The sequence below is a fragment of the Cavia porcellus genome, unplaced genomic scaffold (assembly GCF_034190915.1).
Source record: "Cavia porcellus strain 051 isolate PalLab524CR breed Dunkin Hartley unplaced genomic scaffold, mCavPor4.1 scaffold_9, whole genome shotgun sequence".
NCBI lineage: Eukaryota > Metazoa > Chordata > Mammalia > Rodentia > Caviidae > Cavia > Cavia porcellus.
The window spans coordinates 50591338-50616626 of NW_026947492.1; the positions used below are offsets into that span (position 1 = coordinate 50591338).

A 25289-nucleotide genomic window follows, 5' to 3' on the forward strand; every position below is an offset into this window, starting at 1 on the left:
GCATATAATTCTGCAACACAGCCTGGCCTGTCTGGAGCTGTTTGTTAAAGTCAAATAGGGATACAACTTCTTGAAAAAATTCCATGAATTAGCATATTGCCTAATCTTTTTATCTGGATGAGTGGCCATTCTGGGGTTTTTGGTTTTTGATTTTTGTTTTTGTACCAGGATCAAACTCATGACCTCACACTTGCCAGGTAGGTAGCTTGTGCTACTAAGCTAAATCTCCAGCCCCTATATTATGGTTTTAAGTGATGGAGAATGGCACCAGAGTACAACTGTCACCAGCTTTCCTCTCATTAAAGAACGCCTGGTGTCATCAATATTTCAGAATCTGATGTAAAAGTTCTAAGCTAAGTGAGTCCTTCCCTCCCTCTTACTATGTAAGTTCTAGCATGTAAGCTGGACTAATGCATCTGTGGTAAATAAAACTAACCCTAATCATGCTATATTATTGGCTCTAGTAATGCCATTATTGTTATTAGTGATATAACAACTCAATAAAAAAATCTTAACTGTATGTTAAGTACTATACCAAATGCTTTGTATGCATTATCTCACTTTAAAACAATCCTCTAGTAAGTACTATTATTCTGGTTTTACAAATGAAAACACTGATGGTTTATCAGATCACTTTCACAACATTACTAAACTTGTAAGTAGTTATACCTAGAGTAACTTAGAACCATTCTTAACCACTCTACTACAGTGGTTTGCACAGTAGGCTCTTGGGATTCATGAGGGATATATCAACAGGAAACCAAAGCATTACACTACTGACAAACTTTCTTTCCCCCTTAAAATCCTATAAAAATACAGGAAAGATATTTTGAAAAAATATATTAAAACAACATTAGAGGTAGTATACTTCATTGGATAAGTACATAGACAGTGGAGCCAGACTATCTAAATTCAAATCTTGGCTTTCTACCATCTACCAGTTGTGCGACCTTGGACAAATTGTTTAACTTTTCTATGCTTCAATTCATTAAAATTCAATTCATTAAAATGGGTTGTTCTGGGAGTTAGAAGAGTTAATATAACAGACACATTTTTGATTACTGCTGTGAAAAATTACCACCAACTTAGTGGTTTAAAACAATACAAATTGGGGACTCTGGAGAACATGGCGGACAGACAACAGCAACTACTGAACGCTCTCTAAAGGCTCGGCTCAGAGGCCAGGAATGATGCGGACTAAGGAGATACGAACCAGTAGAGATATGCTCTGCTGACTCAGGAACAAACTGGGCTGAGAGAATCCAACTTGGAATACAGTCCTGGCGCTAAAATAGGAACAGAAAAATCTCGGTGTGGAGGCTCGACTCCGCGCCATTGGAAACCGCGGTTTGGATTTCCCGCCACGCGGCGGCCGGCTACCTCCACAGCGGCTCAGCAAGGAGAGACGCGACCGCCGAGCTCGGGAACGGAGTCGGAAACGCGACGGACAGGAAGGAAGGCTGACTGGAGGCGAGGTGAGCGAGGAACTGACTCCCTACCGCAGTCTGACTCCAGCGGAGGATTTTCTGGGCGCGGGCAGTCCTGTAAGAGCAGGGCGCGGCGGCAACTGCAGCCGCACGGTTCCCTCTCAGACGGGATTGGTGAAAGGTGCCTGGCCGGAGGGACGCTGCTCGCAGACCCCCTAGGCTGGCCTAGCCCAGATCCCAGAGCCTGACGGTGGCCCGGAGGAGCGACCGACTTCCGCGTAGGCTGCCTCCTCCGCAACTCCCTGGGGCGCAGCAGTGAGCTGGAACAACTAGCCAGCGCAATTCGATCAAGCTGTAGCTGACAGGCAGGGAAGCCGGGCCTCCTGTGTAAGATTACATTTCATAATGAACAGAAAATATGGGGAAGGGAAGCAACAAAAAAGGCTCCTCGACCCCCAATCCTGAGAATCAGGCAATAGTGGACACTGTACCAATATACATTAAGCGCCATTTAGAGAGCCTCATAGACCAATTCAGGAATGAAGTTATCAATGACCTGAAGCTAGAAGTATGCAGAATAGTTAGAGAAATGCTAAGCACCACCCAGGAAAAAGCAGATGGTGGAGTGGAAGAACAGAAAAAGAGGGGAGAATTGCTTGATGGAGAAAACAGAGAAAGCATGGAGTATGTGAAGCAGGTGCAAAGGGACTATCAAGAAATCAAGAAGTCTACCCAAGACTGGCATAACAGCTTGAAAGAAACTAAGGACAGACTATCTGAATTGGAGGGCAGACTTGAAACATGGGAGAATGAAATGAAAAACTTCTTAAAAATAACAAAGAAACACACAGCAATAATACAAAGACAAGAAGATGATAAGAGGAGCCATAACTTAAGGATTAAGAACATAAAAGAAGAAGTAGGGACACAAACAAGTGAACTACAAAAGCTACTCACAGAAATAATCCAGGAGAATTTTCCTAATTTAGCAAAAGGTAAAGATACTCAAATGTATGAGGCATACAGGACCCCAGCTACCTACAACCCTAACAGAGAAACACCCAGACATATAATAATAAAAATTCCAGAAATTCAATACAAGAACAGAATATTAAAAGCTGTAAGAGACAAGAAACAGATCACTTACAAGGGAAGACCCATCAAAATTACAGCAGATTTCTCTTCACAAACCATCAAATCACGAAGAGCATGGGGAGAAATAATTCAAGCTTTGAAAGATAATAATCTACAGCCAAGATTGAGATATCCTGCACAACTGTCCCTGGAAATTGATGGAAAAACGAGGAGCTTCCAAGATAAAGAGGAACTGGGGGAATTTGCAACCACCAATTCAACCCTACAGAAAGTATTGCAGGATATTCTAAAAAAAGAAAAATACAAAGAACCCAGAAATAGGGGCGGGGAGGCCACAACGAATAGAGCAGAGAACAAAACGAAGAAGACAAACTGACAGCTACTGACAGAAAAAGAGCTCAACAGAAATGAGACAGAGAAGATTGGATGATAGGAACAGCTTTTTTTGGAGAAAATGACATCTTAATAGGTAATGCTGACTTCCGGGAGAACATGGCGGACAGATAACAGCAACTACCGGAGGCTCTCTGAAAACTAGGCTCAGAAGCCAGGTATGGTGCGGACTAAAGAGACATAAGCAGGTGGAGTTATGCTCTGCTGACTCAGGAACGAACTCGGCTGAGAGAAACCAACTTGGAATGCAGTCCTGGTGCTAAAACAGGAACAGAAAAGCCTCGCTGCTGAGGCTGGACCCCACGCCATTTGGGTTTCCCGCCGCGCGGTGGCTGGCTGCCTCTACGTCGGCTCGGCAAGGAGAGAGACGCACGGAAACTCTGAGAACGGGAGTCTGTGAACGGAGTTGAAAACAGGACAGGCAGGGAGGCATGTTCTGACTTGTGGCAAGGTGAGTGAGAGAAACTGACACTCCACCACAGTTTGACTCCAGCGGACTTTCTGGGCCCGGGCAGTCCTGTGGGAGCAGGGCGCGCTGGCGACTCCAGCCACACATTCCCCTGTCGGGCGGGATTGGTGAAAAGTGCCTGGCCTGCGTGACGCTGCCGGCGGACCCCGTAGGCTGGCCCAACCCAGATCCCAGAGCCTGACGGAGGTCGGGAGGGGCGGGCCCCCGCGTAGGCTGCCTGGTGTGCAGCAGTGAGTGGAAACACCTAACCGGCACAATTCGATCAGGCTGTGGCTGACAGAGAGAGAAGCTAGGCCTCTCATATAAGCTTGCATATATAAGGAACAGAGAATATGGGAAGAGGCAGCAACAAGAAAGGCTCCTCGGCCCCCAATTCTGAGAAACAGGCAATAACAGACACCGCACCATTACACATAAGGCGCCATATAGAGAGCCTCATAGACCAATTCAGGAATGAAGTTATCAATGACCTGAAGCTAGAAGTATGCAAAATAGTTAGAGAAATACTAAGCACCACCCAAGAAAAAACAGATGGTGGAATGGAAGAACAGAAAAAGAGGGGAGAAGTGTTTGATGGAGAAAACAGAGAAAGCATAGAATACGTGAAGCAGGTTCAAAGGGACTACCAAGAAACTAAGAAGTCTATCGAAGACTGGCATAACAGCTTGAAAGAAACTAAGGACAGACTATCTGAACTGGAGGGCAGAATTGTAATATGGGAGAATGAAATGAAAAACTTCTTAAAAATAACAAAGAAACAAACAGCAATAATACAAAGACAAGAAGATGATAAGAGGAGCCATAACTTAAGGATTAAGAACATAAAAGAAGAAGTAGGGACACAAACAAATGAACTACAAAAGCTACTCACAGAAATAATCCAGGAGAATTTTCCTAATTTAGCAAAAGGTAAAGATACTCAGATGTATGAGGCATACAGGACCCCAGCTACCTACAACCCAAACAGAGCAACACCCAGGCATATAATAATAAAAATTCCAGAAATTCAATACAAGAACAGAATATTAAAAGCTGTCAGAGACAAGAAGCAGACCACTTACAAGGGAGCACCCATCAGAATTACAGCAGATTTCTCTGCACAAACCATCAAATCACGAAGAGCTTGGGGGGAAATAATTCAAGCTTTGAAAGATAATAATCTCCAGCCAAGATTGAGATATCCTGCACAACTGTCCCTCGAAATTGATGGAAAAACAAGGTGCTTCCAGGATAAAGAGGAACTGGGGGAATTTGCAACCACCAATTCAACTCTACAGAGAGTATTGCAGGATATTCTAAAAAAAGAAAAATACAAAGAATCCAGAAATAATGGAGGCCACAACGAATGGAGCAGAGAACAAAGTGAAGAAGACAAACTGACAGCTACTGACAGAATAAGAGCTCAACAGAAATGAGGCAGAGAAGATTGGATGATAGGAACAGCTATTTTGGAGAAAATGACATCTTAATAGGTAATACTGATTTAGTATCATCTTGTTTTGAAGTCTCATCTAGCTTTTGTCCTTCTGTCTCCAATGGTCCAAATAGGTTGTATCTTACTGGATTTTATTATGTATGATAGTATAAGCAAAAACCTTTTAAAGACAAGGAGATTATACAGAAACCATTGTTCATTTTCTGTTAGTTGATTCTAAATACTCTGTAATGCTGTCATTCTCTTGAATGGTTTTACATTGTTTTGATATACTTAATGCTACAGTATACGAAGTTGTACTCAAGGATTTCAAGGAAAGAGATAATATGGTAACTACTTTTAGGTCAGGATTATCAGGTGGTGAAACACTATTCTGCTTAAATGGTTATGTTTTGATCTGTGCTGTTTCGTTGTTATGCCCTCTTTTATCTCAATCTCCACTCCATTATTTACTTTTTTATTTTTATCCTTTTAATTAAAGGAAAAAAATAGCAGGATATATTATAGTAACCCACTTTGACTTTCCATTACCTCGATTTAAAGCCCTGTATTACTCTCACCATCTGGTTTTTAACTGATGTTCCCCCATTCTGTTTTGCTGGATAGTATCAGGTTCGAAAATTTAGGCATCAGCTGTGAAGATAATGAGATTCATTATAACGCCCATTCTCATTGACTTTTATCTATTTTTGAAGACCTACAATGTCTCCAATGTTTTGGTTTTGTCGGTTTTATTCTTTACAGTTTTGTTCAATTGTATTGTAACTAACAATATAGGCAATTCTATTAGAGATAGCGGGAGGCATTATGGTAACCATTGTTGATCACCTTGTATTATGTTTTCACATTATCTATTATGTCCACCCTTTTGACTTGACCGATTCTGTTCTGTTATGTCACATTTGGTTTTACTCTCTTCCAAAAAAGTAATAAGAACCATGGGAGCAATGAAACCCAAAATGTGTAATAGTCATTGTACAAAAGAGAGGAAAAGAAAGTGCTCTGTACTATATAACTGCATGTATATTTAAGTGTATAAGATAGAAAATGATATCACAGAGTTTTATTGGATCATTGAACAGAACTGTTTTCAGTATCATTGATGGAATGTCCACTTTACAAGCTTTAATTTTGTGACTTGAACAATTATTTCTAAGATGACAATATGTAATCCATTAACTAGTAATTTCCTACTGTTCATTTTTTTTTCTGCAAATCTGTATAACTTGTACCCTTTCTCTGCTTTTTTTTCTTTTCTCCTTAAATAAAATTAAAAAAAAAAAAAAAAAAAAAACTCCAGCACTAAAGGAAAAAAAAAAAAAAAATAGGTAATGCTGATTTAGTACCATCTTGTTTTGAAGTCTCATCTAGCTTTTGTTCTTCTGTCTCCAATGGTCTAAACAGGTTGTAGCTTATTAGATTTTGTTATGTACGATAGTATAAGAAAAAACCTTTTAAAGACAAGGAGATTATACAGAGACCATTGTTCATTTTCTGTTAGTCGATTCTAAATACTCTATAATGCTGTCATTCTCTTAAATGGATTTACATTGTTTTGATATACTTAATGCTACAGTATATGAAGTTGTACTCAAGGACTTCAGGGAGGGAGTCAATATGGTAACCATTTTTGGGTCAGGATTAGCTGGTGGTGAAACACTATTCTGCTTAAATGGTTATGTTTTGATCTGCCCTGTTTCGCTGTTATGCCCTCTTTTTTTCTCAATCTCCACTCCATTATTTACTTTTTTATTTTTATCCATTTAATTACAGGGAAAAATATAGCAGGATATAATATAGTAACCCACTTTGACTTTCTATTATCTCGATTTGAAGCCCTGTATTACTCTCACCATCTTGTTTTTGACTGAGGTTCCTATATTCTGTTTTGCTGGATAGTATCAGGTTCGAAAGTTTAGGCATCAGCTGAGAAGATAATGAGATTCATTATAACGCCCATTCTCGTTGACTTTTACCTACTTTTGAAGACCTACAATATCTCCAATGTTTTGGTTTTGTCGGTTTTATTTACGGTTTTGTTCAATTGTATTACAACTAATGATATAGGCAATTCTATTAGAAATAGCGGGAGGCATTATGGTAACCATTGTTGATCACCTTGTATTATGTTTTTTATATTATCTATTATGTCCACCCTTTTGACTTGACCGATTCTGTTCTGTTATGTCACATTTGGTTTTACTCTCTTCCAAAAAAGCAACAAGAACTGTGGGAGCAATGAAACCCAAAATGTGTAATAGTCACTGTACAAAAGAGAGGAAAAGAAAGTGCTCTAAACTATATAACTGCATGTATATTTAAAAGTATAAGATAGAAAATGATATCACAGAGTTTTATTGGATCATTGAACAGAACTGTTTGCAGTATCATTGTTGGAATGTCCACTCTACAAGCTTTAATTTTGTGACTTGAACAATTATTTCTAAGATGGCAATATGTAATCCATTAACTAGTGATTTCCTACTGCGCATTTTTTTATTCTGTAAACCTGTATAACTTGTACCCCTTCACTGTTTTTTTTCTTTCTTTTCTTTTCTCCTTAAATAAAAATTAAAAAAAAAAAAAACAATACAAATTGATTACTTCATAATTTGGAGAATCAGAATCTGCAACTGAACCCTCTGGGCTAATGTCAAAGGCCACTATTCCTTTTAGGGGCTCTATGGAAAATGTAGTTTTTTGCTCTTTCCTGTTTGTAGAGGCTACTTGCGGTCCATCCTCAAAGCTAGAATCCCTTCACTCTCACCTCTGCTTCCCTGATCACATCCTTTTCTGACTCACATTCTCTTACTTCATCCTTCCCCCTACAAATATTCATAGTCTCACAGGAATAATCCAGTTCATTTCTAGATCCTACACATACATGTAGTCATTTTTTCTACACAAAGTACAGTAACATACTCATAGGTTCAGGGATTAGGATATAGATATCACTAAGGTCATCATTCTATGCAATCTCTCTCTCTCTCTCTCATATACACACACACATACACACACACACACACACACACACACACACAGAGGAAAGATTAACCTGAGCAAATCAGAACTTTGGGGAATTCCTGAAACATAGAAAATGAATAGAATCATATTGGTGAATATAACCATAGCTCAGAATCCAATGAGAAAATTATTGGGTTAAGTTCTAAGGGAGCCCCTACCTTAGAGACATAAGACCTAAGAGGTAGATCATAAAACTGACTACTTAATCAAAAAACTTCAATAGTTCCTATCTCTTTTAAGAAGACAGCAGAGTTCACCTAGTGAGATGAGAGTGATGTAACAGTTTGGGTGAATGATAAGCTATCAGTACAAGCATATGACCAACACTTTCTGTGTCTCCCAACACCTTCACAAAAGGAGAAAGCACAATCCACATTTTAAAAATCTCACAAACCAACTATCATATATAAATATGGATACTAATCAAGAATCTTCAACAGTTGAGTAAAGCAATACCTGTAAAGATTTAGGACTAAATCCAACTAACAAAAACTAATACCTAGCCAGATGTGGTGGCACACACCTGTAATCCCAGCTGTGAGTTCAATAGCACCCTGAGCTACAAAGTGAGTTCAAAGTCAGCCTGAACTGCATAGTGAGACTCTGTCTCAAAAAAACAAAAAATAAAATAACTAATACCTAAAAGGGAAGCAGAAGAAAACGTCACATACTTAAGGTTCATAATTAATTACTATCTTTACAGATATCTAAAGACATTATTTTTGAAAAAAAAGAAGAAACAAAAGACACTAAAATAAATAAAATCAGACACTGATAACAATGAGATCAAGAAAATATATATTGTAGGGGCTGGGGATTTAGCTCAGCGGCATAAGCACCTGCCTTGCAAACAGGCAGTCGTGAGTTCGATCCCTGGTACCAATGAAAAGGAAAAAGACCAAAAAAAAAAAAAAAAAAAAAAAAAAGAAAATATATATTGAGTTGAAAATCTTAAAATATCTTTTAAATTACTTTTACATTAAGCCAGGGATGGCAGTACGTGTTGGCAATCCCAGCACTTGGAGGGTGAGCCAGGAGGATTAACACTAGTTTGAGTCCACTCTGGCTACATAGTGAGTTGAAGACCAGCCTAAACTACACATCATACAACTCAGGCTCATACCAGATAGCTCTTCAATAAATTCCTCATCTCCTCACACTACCTTCCGTAGGTAGGAGGCTGACAGGCAGGACTTTGCAACTGCTGGTGGCACTGTAGAGATGTGGGAAAGTCAAGGCAGCCACCATTAACTTAGTGCTTGTATCTAGCAAGACAACCACTCACAGCCCAGATAGGAACTCAGGTTTGAACCCAGAGCTTCTGCAGAGTTATCAATGAGACAAACTAAATGAAGTAGGACCAATTTGCACTCTGTTGTTATAAACAAAGCTCAATTGTGCACACTGCCTTGATATTTAAGTAATATCCTCTTCGGCATTTCTTCCTGGGATGACTGCCTACCCATCTTACGTCCTTCAGAAAGGACTCCCAGCCTCACTTATTTGTTCACAGCCTCAATATCCTGACACATTAAAGTTTCTACGAGAATCAACTCTTTTGATTCCTTTGTGTCCCTATTTAAATTTTTAAATGCTTTATTACTAAATTTTCTCCTCTTCCACCTGTTCACATACTTTATCTGAGAGACAACCTGCTACAGAGTATTAACCTGGAAAATGGGAACCCGAAAACTAAAACATAAACTAAGAATCTAGATAAAGCTAAAAAATAATTTCAGTCACCCTCTAGATATATTAGGGAAAAAATTTGTGGAGTCAACACAGTTGGACAAGTTAACTTTTTTTTAAGTTTCTTAAAATGTTTATTTTTGTCAGAATAGCTGACAATTTTCTGCTAAGTATTTTGGTCTATTATTGTGATATGCATTTTCCATTTTGAAAAACCCATTCAAAAATATCCCAATGCTTGAAGTCAATAATGTTAACTAAAAAAACCATCCTGATATTTTTTTAAAGAAAAAAATGTTATAAGTGCCTACCTGGCAAGTGTATAGTTGTAAGTTCAATTCCCGGTACCAAAAAAAAAAAAAAAGTTTAAAATTCCTTTGATAAATAGAAATAATCTCTTCTCTTTCTACTCTGAAAAACATAAAAGCATTCTATACAGCAAGTATCAGTCACTTATTGGCAAACCAAAAGCAAAAATCAGTCATTCATACATTCTACTTGAACCCAGTGCATATACATCTTTTTTTTTTTTTAACAGTAATCAATACTCTCTAGCAAAAAACAAAAAAAGTTCAAGGTTTTGTAATGGCAAAAGCAAAAGCTACTGCTTTAGTTCTCAAAGCTCCAGAAGGACATTAACCCGAGTCTTCATCAAGATGGTCCTCACATTGCTTAATCATCAAACTGCATCTGTTCCCTGCTTGTTTTTTAGGAGCATTGCACAGGAAACTTTGGTGGCCACGTCCAAGGCCAACTTCTTCTCCTGGTTCCACAAGTCTCTTCTATCGCCTTCACCAGAAGCAGCTGGACAATATCTGCGTAACCCTTTCAAGCAGCAGTGTGCAAAGCTGTGTCCCCTAAGTTGTTCTGTTGGTTCAGTTCAATATTTGGCTGAGTAAATAGCACTTCTACTATATCTTTGTGACTGCCGTGACAAGCGTAGTACAAGGCAGTGCTTCTCGCTTTGTCTAGGCCATTACTGCCTCTGGACTGTCCAGACACTCCTCAGCCAGCTCAAGTTGCCTCTTCAGCAGCATCATGCAACAGATTGCTATCAGATTCTGCCCACTCAGCATACAGCCACTTCGAATTAGTCCCACCCTGCCTTTGGAGGTTCCTTCCCATCAACTGCTATGATTCATGTCAGTAATGTAGATAATCTCACCTTCCTTGCAGTACAATTCATCTGGAGTTCTGGGCTCTTTGCCATTTCTGTATGAAAGACTTTAACTTGCCCTGGTTTAACAGGTTTGGGGGGCAGCTTCAACATCTCACTTGTTAGACCAGCAGCAAACCCTCACAGACACCTCATACAGAAATCCTAGCAAGGACCCTATCTGCTCTTGGCTGCCTGCACCTCCGTCTGTCCTGCATCGGTATGACACGGGCAACTCTGGCTACTCCCAGTGCAGATGCAGGCAGAGAGCATCTCAGCCAACAAGCCAACTTCCAAGTGCTGTCTAGCTCTAAGAATCTTTGAGACAATGGCTTTTGGTCGTAGATGAAATTTAACATTCTTGCAGGACCTCCTTTCCTCACTGCCAAGTGCTGCTCCTTGTCCTGCAGTGGTACAGTTGCAGAGGGGGCCACTGCAAGGTTCCTTTAGACTGTCAGTATTCAAAGGGCAGGGACTGTGTCTCTCTTAGCTCAGGTTCTATATACAGTAGGTTCTCAAGAAAATACTTCCTTAAGAATAAACAAGTGTGTCTCTTCATATATCATCCATACCCTAATTGGTTTGGAAACAACCTTCCTGTGGCAGCTGCAGGGAACTGGCTTGTCTAGCCTAGTCTGTGGCATTTTATACAGAAATGGCAAAACATAATTTTCCAAACTTCATGTCACCCATGAAGACTGATTGTGATTTAGTTTCTCTAATCAGATGCATTAGTCTGACATGTAAATTGAAAACTGAGCTACATGGGGAAAGAGACACAGCATGAGGCATTGACTATTTCACACAGAGGAGAGTGGAACGGACTTGGTTCCAGAGTCAAGGAAGAGCCACGGCAGCAGCTTCTTTATATGGCAGCCTCCTGATTTGGGCAAAGGCAGCAATTCCAGTATGATTTCTAGGAGCTGTTCCTGGAACCCTTATTTAGTTTCTGTGTTCTTAGCTCTCCCAAAAATTAAGTGAGCCATAATGCTTTTTCATAAAGCCTTTCTGCTCAGCCAGATAGAATGGATTCTATTATTTCTAACTGAAGGTCCTGATAACCCCTAAAGCCTCTCAGATTGTTCTGTGCCTTTTGAAACTACTCTTCAGGTCAGAGATTTAACTCAGTGGCTCAAGCACTTGCCTGGTAAGTGCAAGGTCATGAGTTCAATACCCAGTTCCCCACCCCCAAAAAGATACTGTTCCTCAAACTTAAAACTCCCACACTCTTCATCATGACTCTGGTTTGCTTAAGCTGAGCCATGTGAGTCCTTGCTGTTATGGAGCTTACAGTATAATGAGGCAACTAATTGTGTAACAAAATAATACATAGATCAGAGACAGGAAATCTGAGATATTTTGAGTGAAGATACTTACATTACTTGAAGATTTTAAACTGGAGATACTCACGTTTCAAGAAGATCACTTGGAAACCAATATATTTCTTTCTTCTAACAGGACTGGTCCCCTATGCCTTCTTCACTCTAATCCTTCATAATGCTCTCCTGTCTTCTCAAAGTCTTACCCATCCTCCATGGCTCAGCTAAATGCCACCTGTACCACCATACCTTCAATCACTATAGACTGCTCCTCTTCTATATAGTAAACCCTTGACATTTACAGACTTAACAGTCTCCATTTTTGTGACCATTTTCTAACAACCCTAAAAGTCCAAGACATGGTCCTATTTGGACTCTAGTTGAAGTCAGAATTTGAATCACAGCTACTATGAGGTTGCTATCTAGAAAAATATCACTGAACAAAGAGGGTGGCTGAGAAGGTTTGGTTATCAATGAAGCCATGGAGGATAAGATAGAATAACGGGGCTTCTTATTTCCACATTCATCTTTATTCCGCCTTTATAGAGCATAATGGATAGACAGGGTCTAGGATGTAGTTTCTAACTCCAGCAGGAGGATTTAGGACATAAAGAGGTGCAAGCCAGGCCCTGTGAAAGGGAGAGGAGGAAGGCTGTATAGGAGAATAGCCAGGGACAAGGAAGCAGGGCTACAGTAGGGCCTGATAGGGGCCAAGACGCAGGCATCAGTTCTCATCAGGCAGGAGCTGGAGCTCGTAGGCCACAGAACTGGCCAGGCATCTGGCCTGGCCTTGCTACATCTACTGAGGGATCCTCACAGAGTCACACTATCTCCCTTATGTTTTTCCTTAATTCCGTGGAGGGCATATGAAGTTACAGAGGATATCTTAAAGGAAGAGGTCCCAAAAGCCTCCACAAATTTCCCCAACAAGGTGACCAGGACTCAGAGAGTGCCTCCCTCAGAGCACCTGTCACCTCAGGAGTTGGGATCCTGACTCTTCCCCTAGTAGACGCCAGACGCCTAGTGGTCCTTGTATCCATAGATGGAATCAAAGATCAATGCTGAGCAAGAATAGCACTTGTCCCTTGCTCATACTGGTTAAGCCAAGAATGAAATCAAACTAAAGTGTTCTGTGAGCTTTTTCGCCTCAGGTTTATATACTTGGAACCAGAGAAAATTCAATCTCTAGTAGCTGAAGTCAAATGTAATACTTCAGAGGTAGAAGAGCTCATTTTCTTACCAACTGGAAAGCGACAGTCTGCAACTGAATAATACGAATAATAGTAACAAGAGCTAAGACTTTCAAGCACTTCCTACTTACTCACAGGCACTATGCCAAGCCCTCTATGCACATTAACTCATTTAGTCCTCACAACAGCCCCAAGAGATAAATGATACAAACAACCTCGCTTGCAGATGAGGAAACTGGGGCACAACAAGGTTAAGCAATCTGTTCAATGTCACACAGCTAGTAAACAACAGTAGTTGTCTGGTCCCAGAGGCTACCGTCTCAACCATTACTCTATCCCTTGTAGAGCTGGCAGGCAGAAGAGAATAAAACTGACAGACGGCAAGAGGCCTGTTATGTTCAAGCCACTATACCAACCATCCCGGAAGCCGGACCGCATCTATAACTATGCCGCCATGTGTCACTGAGGATGGAGCATGTGTAAACAAAATACATTGGCTCACAAGGTCAGTTTCTGTCACTAGCTGCTAAATAGTGCCTGAAAAGATATTATCTCCCCAGCATGTCTGATGTCCATGGTCTCTGTTTCCTCTTCCCATTTCCATTATACAATCAGAATGAGATTTAAATTCCAAATAAAATTGTATCTTTTTAAAAATACATTTTATTAGTGCATGCTAATTTTATAAAACAGTGGGTTTTGATGTGGCATTTTCATATCTGCATATAATGTATTTTCATCACATCAATCCTCACATTACCCTTCCTATCACCTTTTTCCCTTCCCCTTGTCTAATAACTGTCCCCCTTCTGTCGTGTCATCTCTCTTATTCAGATTCCATATACTGAGAAAAACTTGCAATATTACTTTTTTCTGAGTCTGCCTTATTTCACTTTAACATCATGATCTCCAGTTCCATTTATTTTCCTAAAAATGACAGTTTTGTTCTTTGTTATAGTTGAATAATATTCCATTGTGTATATATAACATATTTTCTTAATCTACTCATCAACTGATAGACAGCTAGTCTGATTCCATACTTTGGCTATATAAATTGTGCCATAATAAACACAGGTATGCAGGTATCCTTATACTTGGGTGACTTTAATTCCTTTAGGTATATTACAAGGACTGATATAGGGCCGGGGATTTAGCTCAGCAGCATAAGCACCTGCCTGGCAAGCACAAAGTCATAAATTCAATCCCCAGTACCGCAAAAAAAAACACAAGGATTGGTATAGTCCGATTACATGGTAGTTCTAAGTTTTTTGAGGGATCTCCATACTGATTTTCACAATGGCTGTGTTAGTTTACATTCCACCAACAGTGTAGAAGGGTTCCTTTTCCCATCTGCATCCTACCCAAAATTTTTTTCTGTATTCTTAATAACAACCATTTTGATTGGGGTGAGATGGAATCTCAATATAGTTTTGATTTACATTTCCTGGATGGTTAAAGATATTGAATGAAATCAGCGTTTTAAAGACACAATTATCCTCCTAGAGATCTTGGAGAAATTCCAAACTTCTCTGTGTGACATACAAATTCCTTCAGTCTAATTTCTATTGCATTTCTTGCTATTCTCGTATCCCTGCCCCTTCCAGTGTGCTACAACTAGAGAAAGAAAATAAATTCCTGAACTCTCCTGAGCTCTCCTCCCTACCACCATTTAGTCTAAGCTCTCCACAGCTGTTCAGAAGTGGCTTTCAAGATTGGCATCTGCTTTGGTTCTAGCTTGCTACTCTGACAGATTTTTCTTATTCCCTCTCTAGAAGTAGAAAATTCTAAAGCTCACGATCTAGCATACCCACAAAGGTCTGCTTACCTGGCTGACTCTCACACATTACCATATCACTGGGGTCCATTGCATTTCAACTAGCTGGAATCCTGCTACCTAGCTGAAAAGCCACATGAGAAAATGCCTTGCACAGTGCCTGGAACATTGTTATTGCTCAGTGATATTCTCCTTCCTTTTTCCCTCTCTTTTTCTCCTGGTGACCCTGTTATTAAAGGGCTAGTGTCCTTACCTGTGTCTGTAAGAGCATCTAGGGCCAAACTTTCCATTTCATTTCCCGTGTGGTGTATCTGAGAACTATCAAACCTCTTTTCCAAGTACAAGGATCTGACAACAAGAACACTGAGTCAATGTGGGAGCTACTGAGGGGTCTAGCTCTGTAGATGAAGATGGATATTGAAAGGGGCCAACAATGAAGAGAGCAGAGCTCCAGAGGTTCACAAGTCAGCAGGCCAAATAGGGCCTGCCCACATAGCACCTTTCTCTGACCCTGTTTTCACTATAAAAAGAACTAGCTCAAAGCAAGCAGTTCTGAAAGTACCACTCCACCTTCATAGCAATTCTATTTGTGTCAGCAGAAGAAAAAGGGCTGGAGCATCCCATTTCTCTACAATTGGAACAATTATCCCTTAAATGTGATAATTATAGTTTGATCATTTTGTAGGCAAAGGAAAAACTGTTTCCAAGATTCACTCCTCCTTGTTAGAACTTTCTGTGAAGAAACTGCTTTTGTTCCAGGGCAACAGACTTCATATTTTACTGCCAGATATGAATGTCTTCTAGTGCCTACCTTCCCAAAGGGAGAAAAATTCTGAAATTTTTTTGTAACATGCAGCTAAACTTAAAGGTAAACCGAGGCACATGTCTGGATAACCTAAATCAGGAGGACTAAGACCCTCTGTATATGCCCATCAACTCAAGAGCTGGCTATTTTATGAGACACCATACTGGCATTTTGGCATCTACTTGAGGTAACAATATAGTTTCTCTATCAAAGCCTGGAATACTAAATAAAACTATATTCAGACTTGGCATTTTGTGTCACAATCTGTATAACTGGTCTGCTCATTCTGGATGATCTTTAGTTTGGAATCTTACAATGGCTGCAAAAAGTTGAGAATAAACAAACTCAAACTGTGAACTCAATATAAATTACTGTAAAAATCATTTAAGCATATGTATACATAAAACCAAGTGTAACCATCACAGTAGGGTAGGAGGATATATTTAGCAGTGATGAAACCTTTGATCCCTGGCTAAGTTGTGTATGTCTATAGATATATACATTTCTGCCCCGTTCCTGTCTAGACAGTCTTCCCTGGTCTCCTGCTTTTGCATCAAGATCCTTCTCTAAGCTCCCACAGGGCTCCTGTCCTGCAATCAATCTTTAATAGCTATCTTGCCAGGCATGGTGGCGCACACTTGTAATTCCAGCACTCTAGAGGCTGAGGCAGGAGGATCATTGCAAGTTTGAGACCAGCCTGGATTACACAGTGAGCTCAAAACCAGCCTGAACTGCATAGTGAGGCCCTGTCTCAAAAAGACAAATAAAAAAATAGCTATCTTCTAGTTTTGAAAATATTTATCTTTCCATCTGTAATAGTTCTAAGTTCACGCCTTAATTGCTGATTGGGTCACTACATATTCTATTGTCTTAGTGCCTGGAATTCCTAATACACCAATCAAAAATCCACGTAAGGCACAAAGAGATTCACAGTCCTGCTAACATTTCTGTAGCTGCTGTGGAACTAGCTGCACAGTGTTATGTCTTCCTCAGGCTTCTAGAGAGAAAAACACCACTTCCAGATGAAGTGCCACATTCAAGATACTCTCACGCTATCCAGAGGTCCTCCAGCCTGGGCCACTTCTGGTGACTCACAAACACCCTCCCTCTACCCTCAATCTAGAGCAGCTTCGAGTGTTCATCTCTCCACTGCTAATTCTCTTGTGCAGTTTATACATGTAATAATAAGAACTGGAGAGCATATCCTTTGTCATCTGCAGGTCTTCCACATACAAACATCATCCTTTTCACATGAAACTCTCCATCTGTTTCCTATTACATAGCCTCAGGCTGTATAATGTGGCTCTGCCATATAGCCAGCTGTCAGTCAAATAGGGTGACAAATTTAAATGGAGCCAACCAGAGTCCGTCGCTTCCCTGGCAATTAGAACAAAATGATTCCAGACTCAGCTGGTTGCTCTCATGTACAGGAGAGATATACAAACACAGGTGCCATGCATAGCTATCTGTACCCCATACACTGAGTTTCAGGGGAAAAAAACATAAAGAAATAAGGCAATAGACACAGACAGAAGTAGGACAAGAGACAGAGTTCTGGTTCGCAGAACATTCCAAGTACCATCTCCAATCTTTCCTGAGACCCTGCTGCAGTACTGTCTTTGTATTACCTGAGTCACCCTTATAAACTATTTTATATTTACCTCCTATGACTTATTCACTTACCAAAAAAATTCCTTATAAACGCTATGTTGCTTATTGTGAAAAATTCTACAACAAAAGCTTGCTAGTCATTTCTCCAAAAGCTTAACAACACAGCTGATAATAGCAGCACTGAAAGTCTTGAGAAAGGCTGCATGATGTTCTTTGGGGTCAAATATTCAAAGCTTCAAATCCCACCTCTAGAAGCTGTATGGCACTGAACAAGTTCTTTAACCTTGCAGGCTTCAACTTGCACATCTGTAAAATGGGGATGATTATTTCTGCTATGCAGTGTTGTCCTAGACATTAGCACTAAAATACTAAAAGTGCCTAGCACTTGCCTTGGCACATGGAATACACATGATAAGATAAAGCTTCTATTTCTTTAAGTCCTTATTTCAGAGTTTGCCACAGGAAGGTAAATATAGTTAGCAAATCTGTTTTAAAAGTTTCCAAAAATAGAGCTGAAAACATAGATATTATATAACTAACAAAAGGCTGGTTTAACTTATTACCAACATGAACTTCTACCCCCAATAGGATCAAATTTAAGAAAATGGACCTTTCCTCAAAAAGATAAACCCAGACAAGCATGGTGGCACATGCCTACAATCCCAGCACTTGGGAGACTAAGGCAGGAGAATTGCTGCAAGTTTGTGGTCAGCCTGAGTGATATAGTGAGTTCAAGCCAGCCTGAACTACATAGTGAGACCCTATCTCAATAAAGGACCAAACAAAGTTAAACATAGAATTACCATATTGTCCTGCAATTTCACACCTAAATACCCGAAGAACTGAAAAATGATACCCAATCTATGTATACAACCATGTTCGCAGCAGCCCAATTCATAATAGTGAAAAAATAAAAGCAGTCTATCAATAAGTGGCTGGATAAACAAACTGTGATATAGGAAAAAAAAGCAATAAAACACTGATACATGCTACAACACAGATAAACACTTGAAATATATGCTAAGTGAAAGAAGCTATATATAAAGTGTAATGTGCTATATGGTCCAATTTATATAAAATATTCAGAATAGGTAAATTCATAGAGATGGAATTAGAGTGATATTAGCCAGAAGTTATGGGGAAGAGAGAAAAAGAAAAACCTGCTTAATAGGTAGGGGTTTACTTTAAAGTAATCAAAATACTTTAGAATTAGAGGTGGTAGCAGTACAATATTGTGAATGTAGTACTAAATATTACTGAACTGCTTTAAAATGGTATATTTCATGTGAATTTCACCTCTATGAAAATTTTACAGAAACAGGCTTGAGAACAAGGAGCAAACAATAATAAAAAATACCTCCTCAATAGTAAGAACTGAGAAGAGGGAAAGGATGGCAAGACTAAAATCAGTCTCCCTGTATTCTCCCTTGTGGGTTCAGAGGTCATCTCCAGAATCTGAAGTAATCAGTGGAAAACTCCTAGGTAATCAGTGGAGCAGGATGAGTATGACTTAGGAGCTGCACCTCGGTCACTAAACAGTCAGCTTCTCCAGCTAAGTCTCAACCTCTCCCTACTACAAATTCAGAAGACTGCTTCACAGGGCTGTCATGAGGCGCAAGACAAACAGCAAATACACAGTTACTCATTATTCATCATAAAAATGCAGATTTCCATGTAGTTTAGGGATCAAATCCCAGCTTATTTGTTGTGTGTGCCAGGTTACTTAATTTCTTTAAATCTTAAAAAAATTCTCTAGATCTTGTTTTCACGTCTACTTATCTTAAGGATTATTGTAAGGATTGCAAATAATGTTAAGTAAGGCACCGAGCACTCAGTACATGATCAGTAAATTGATGCAATTACTAAATAGGCACGAACAGTTCTAGCAGGGAAAGGAATGGATAAACGGAAATGAACAAACTGGATGTTAGGGATGAAGCAGAAATGCAGGACTGTAATCACCAAAGAGTAACGTATTAGCCAAAAATGGTAGACGTACTGCCCTGCAGTCTCCTAAAAGCATAACACACATTACCAGTCAATCACAGTATTCTTTCCTGCTGCAGCAGATATGGCCTCACAAGCTTCACTGCTTTGTTCCAAGTAGTCCTTGTCAACTAAAGGAAGTTGATGTAAATGAAACCTATTTGCCATCCCTGGATGTTTTTTGTCTACAACAAACAAACAAACAAACAAACAAACAAACAAAAAGATGCGAAACAGCTTCTTGGGTGATGAAAAATACATACCCCTAAGAGTACATATGAGTTAATGATTTATGTCTAATACTCAGTGAACATAAACACTGGAAAGAACAGAAGTGATTTCTTTGCATAACATGAAGCATGTTTAATTCTGAGTCCCACCACTTGCACTGGAACCTAGGACAAGTCATTTTAGCTTTCTTAATGGGAATTAAGAAAGAAATGGGAAAGCAGTTTCCCATTTATGAAAGAGAAGCAAGGATACACAGCTCATGAAGACACTGAGCAGCTCATACAAGCTATTATATACGAACAAGCTCCAAAGATATCTAAATCAACACCTATATTTCAAGCAGTACCTATGTATCACCTTTTGGAGATGGAGAACATATCCCATCTTGGAGGGATGTAAAGGATACCAACCATAATGAGGGTTTGGTGAAATTTTCCAGCTTCCCTATATCCCAGTGCAGAAACTGGGTTCCAAAGTTGAGATCCCAAAACTCTAATTCCCAGGCCGGTTCCTGGGGGTCCAACTTAGACAACCAGCATAATGAGGAAGTCTCTCTGTTCAAGCATTCTGAATTAAATCTATAGTCGCTGTTAGACGAAAAGTTATCCCAGTTAAGGAAGGAGGGAATCTCTATAAGATGACCCAGGTCAGTTCTAGGACAGTGCACCTAGGTGAAATATGTGGTCCTGACTATGAAGAGAAAAGCTCATACAGGAGGACTGAGCAGATAAAGCCTGCCACCCCCAAGGGTACTGGGCTCCAGTGGTTCTTACAGAAAGAGTAAAAGTAATCCCAAGGGTTGACCCACCTTTTCCAACCTCATTTTTGAATCTACCCTCAACCCAGTTTCAGCTCTTTCTCTCTGTACCCATGTGAACCAGACTCTCTCACATATACTTCCCAGCTTTTGCAAGCACTAACCCCATCTGTGCAAAACATGCTCCACAACTCATCCATCAAACCCATTTAATTAAACTACCTTATTTATCCCTCCAAAGTAAATCCTTCCCAATGCTCCCTGTTTAGGGGTAGTACAGTCCTATCTTATTCATCCTCATGGCAGTCTGTACTTCCCACTGTCAAAGTATTTATGATAGCAACCTGAGGACATTATTTTATCTTATATCCATATCTTCATGGCCTACCACAGAGTGCAGCACCACAAATCAAGCTCAGCATAGATTCTTTGGAAAAATAAATGAATAATCAATGCAAGACAGTAAGATACCATCTAGCGTTGCAAGTATTTTGACAGGTTACTTTTTTCTTTAATCAATCTTTCGCTGATTCATTTTAATTGTCAAATTTGTAGTTGAATGTCATTGTTGGCCTCTTATTACAATCATGAAAAAGTTTTTCCCAGATTTGCAGAAAGCAGACAGTGGTGGTCATCAATAAGACACACACACACACACACACACACACACACAGAGTGATATTAACATAAAACTACCCAAGCTTTTGCAGCAATGGGCTCCTCTGACTTGGATTACATGAAATCTTTTTTTTTTTTTTTGACAAAGAAAATATTTATTCTCAAATTTAAACCATTCACTTTTTCTTACTTTAAATATCAACGTTGGTTATTGTAATATTATTGTACAAAAATGCACAATAGAATTGTAGCTATTGAGACAGATGAGCAAACACTGACAAAAGTTTTGCATTTTCATATAAATATTATTCTTAATAAGAAATCAAGAGTAGGAAATACCCAGTATTAACATTAACTTGTCTGATCTGAAATGTAGCAAGTGTATAAAAGTATAAAAACAAGTTAGTTCCATAGCTGGGGATTTAGCTCAGCAGCACAAGAACCTTCCTGGCAAGCATGAAATCATGAGTTTGATACTGAATACCCAAAAGAGTCAGTTTCACTTAAGATGTGGGAACACAAAACATACAGAATGCCTGCCAGCCAACCTAGGTTACAAAATGAACAATTTTTTAATATCTAAAGAAGTACTACATAACTTCCATTACCAAATAATCAGGATAGTGACCTGCAAATCACTAAATGATTTGCAACCACTAAAGAGAGGCAAATGTTAAGAATAGGAGCAGCAGCAGCAGTTTCCATTTATTGAGCATTGCATTTTAAGAGCAATACAGTACTTCACCTTTACCTTGGAGGTTAAAAAAAAAAGAGCAATACAGTATTTACTATTTATTATTATATGAGAGGCCTCAGGTTGAATATAACAAATTTTATCCTGTTAATCTTTACAATCTTACTGGTGTAGTCCTAATGTCTAATAACATTATAAGCCACAAAGTTTGCCATATAACATGTTTATAACCCTTTATTAGTGAATGAATCCTTATAGAAGCAAAATATATAACTCAGGCTCTTAACTCTGTTAAATAATAAAATTATGATGGCCCAAGACAGCATAAAAATAAATAAATTTGGAGAAAGATAATGAGAGAAAACAAGTAAAAAAATGTAAGGTGGAAAAATGCCTAATTTTTATAGGCTGCAAATAATAGCCAGCTGCAATGAATTTTTGGTGTACCATTAAGGATAAATGAAAACACTGAATACTTTGACCAAAGATTCAATCAGATAGCTACCAGGAAAAGAAATTACATGTATTAAATAATTCTTAAGTTTCACCTAAGATAAGTAAAATTTTGCCGCATTTTTATATATAGACTTCCATTAAAGAATTTGATATACCAAAAAATAAATTAACTAATTACAGAAAAAAGTGAAGCATACAGGAAATCTTTAAAATCTGCTTCAGATATAAAACAAACAACTGCTCTCAACTCTTTTCCAAACACTCCCCCTGGTGGCAAGAACTCCAAGAAAAGGAAGGAAGAAAATCAAACCCTTAGGGTCCAATGGGGTCTGCTTCATAATGCTTGTCACCTGCTTTAAAAAATACATTGGGATTCCTCTCTATCACCTCAGGGACAAATGTCAGAAGTCCAAGATGCATCCTCTTTCTGGAAGCGACCTGATCTACAATCACAATGCTAGTGGATTCTGGCCATTTTATGCAATTGCAAGAAACCTGGGTTCCTAGGCCCTTAGGCATCAGAAACAGCTATTGAATTCTTGGGCATTTCAAATGCCTAAAGAAACTGAGTCATTACTAAAGATGAAACTCAAACCCCACCAAAAAAATTGGCAAGAATCTTTGCCTTTGGAAGAAATTTATCAATTTAAAAAGAATCAGCACTACTTTTCTCTCACACTAGTTGTAGTTGTATTAGTTATTTTTCAAACTGCTGAGACAAAATACCCAACACTCAAAGGAAAAAAGATTTATTTCAGCTCAGTTTGTAGCCATTTCAGTCCAAAGATGGATGGCTCCGAGGCAGGTTGGTATGGCAGACAGACAATGCAGAGGACAGAGTTCATGGCAGGCAGGAGGCAGCAAAACAGCAAATCAGCAGCCACCGCGGCCCCCTTGGTAAACGTATTTACCAAAGGACTGCTATGGGCCAGGTATGACACTAAGTGATACACACACAGCAAAAGGTGTTATAAACTTGATCTAGAATATTCCCCAAAAGTCTCTTGTATTCAAAGGCGACGGTTTTGGAGGGTGAGTAGATCATAGGAGCACTACACTCATCTGTGGTTGATCCGCAGAATTCAGAGCTGAATGGGTTCTGTTAGGAGGTGGTGCTGGTGGAAAAAAGGCAACCACTGGGGCATGGCCTAGAAGGTATGTTTCCCTTCATGGCTTCTCCCTTCTCTCTGCTTCTTGACCACCAAGAAATGAGCACCATTCCTTTTCTAGATCCTTCTACTATACCCTTTCTAACTTAGAACCAGCTAAAAATGAACCGAAATTGTGTATCAAATAGACCTCTTCTGTTTTAAATTGTGAGTGTTGAGTATTTTTTCCAAGTGACACGAAAGTGACTAACACAAGTGTGGCCTCTACCATAATGATGGATACAAATAATCTCAGCAACCTGGGAAAACTCAGTTACTGCAGGTGCCCATAACAGTGGTACCCACTCTTCCCATAACTGTATATATGTGTGATGGGTGAGAGATCCAAAGGATATGAAGGAATAGGCTAGGAGGAAAAGGGGCTCTAAGCTGAGAAAGCACCATATGCAAAGGCCATGCATAGGAAGGAACAAGGAGATGAGAAAAGTGTGCTTCCTTAAGACAACCATCTTCTGGACCTCTTGCCTTATACTGTCTCCTTAACAGAAACTTTCTAAAATATGTGTGAATTCTATCACTTCCTGGTAATTATGACAAAAGTGTTTCACCCTTAAATGAACTAAAGGATTATTTTTTAACATTTACATAACACTAATGTATTAAGGTTTTTTTGTGGAAGGCTATTAGTAATTTTGTTCTAGTTTCTCAGTTATAGTATAAGTTCTTGGTGAGCAGAAATCCTACTAATCTTTATATATCCTAGCAGAAATCTTTGCATGTAGAAAGTCAAAGAATATTTATATATTTTCCTGTCTCTAAAATTATAGTTCAAAATACTCAATGACTGCATATTATTTCAACTTGTAACATTTCTGTTATCAAATGACTTTTAGAAGTGTTTAGATAGTTCCAATTTTTCACAAGTATCATTATAATAATTATGTTTTTAAAAGCTTAGGTACATTATCAACTAGTGATCTTAATTTTTTTTAAATTCTGTGTTATTTCTACTCTTTTTTCTGTTTTGCTTTTTTTCTCTAAATAAAAAAATCTTAGGTACATACGTGATTATTTTAAGATAGTTTCTTAGAAATAAAACTCTAATCAGTGACCTTTTAGAGCTTCATATAAACTGCTTTCCGTACATATGTTGTATTACTCACACTTCTGCAGGAGTGTGAACACCTCTAATTGCGTATCTGCTAACATTGAGAACTATTATTTTTCAAATCTGTAATAGTTAAAGATGGAACACCCTTTTTTGCTTCTCTGCCTATTATACATCCCAATTTTTAAAACACCCATTTATATTTTCTTACAAGAATTGTCTTTTAAAGCACTTGCTGGAAGGAGTCAAGTTTCCTTCTCCTTTTAAAATGTCTCAGTGCTTACTTAGGCATGATGGCACAAGACTGTGATCCCAGCACTGAGGCGGAAGGATCGGTGGGCATTTGATACCTGCCTGGGCTACAAAGTGAGTTCAAGGCCAGCCTGAATGGATAGTGAAACCCTGTCTCCAGAAAAAAAGAAAAAAAAAAAAGTCTTAGTGCTTAGAATACTGCTTATTAAGTAAATGACTTAAAAACTTAATATATGTACATTAAAAACCGTAAGTGACTCACAACGTACCGATTTAGTGTGTACTTTAGGATTTATAGTAAACTCCCTTTACTTTGAAAAGTGGAACTCTTAGTCCTCCACTGCAGCAGATAGCGAAGCAGCAGCAAGCGAAAGCGCAAGCTTGCGCTGCCAACAGGACTCTGCACTTCCGCCCTCCCCAGAATGCCCAGCGGCGAGGACTCAGTTCCCGGGTTGCGGCGCGGCGCTCGGAGTCCGGTCTCCACAGACCTACCGCGAATAGACACAGGCTTTCCGAAGGGAGCCTGCTTTGGGGCTGTACCTCATGCCGGGAAACGTTCTTCAGGACCCCGCTTCCCTGGGGCGGTAAAGGCGTACGCTGGTTGGGAAGGGTTGGTGGGAGAAGCGAAATGGCTTTGAACCATGCCTGTGGCCTGTGTTAAGAGCCAATTTGGCCTGCGCTGCACGGGGTC

At 39.3% G+C, this 25289-nt stretch overlaps 1 long non-coding RNA gene and 1 pseudogene across 5 annotated transcripts in view; both read right to left on the reverse strand.

The window, feature by feature from the left end:
• Window positions 1-25279, reverse strand: part of LOC106027387 (uncharacterized) — a 57322-nt gene extending 32043 nt beyond the window's left edge. For 2 of the 5 annotated variants that reach the window (XR_010049814.1, XR_010049813.1), the window contains exon 1: window positions 25091-25255. This is a non-coding gene — a long non-coding RNA (uncharacterized LOC106027387). Of the gene's footprint in view, window positions 1-24867 lie in introns of all 5 variants that reach the window. The other 3 variants (XR_001200984.3, XR_010049811.1, XR_010049812.1) reach the window with 2 other exon arrangements.
• LOC134477679 (osteoclast-stimulating factor 1-like) lies at window positions 5534-24874 on the reverse strand (annotated as a pseudogene).
• Window positions 25280-25289: the final 10 nt, after the last annotated feature.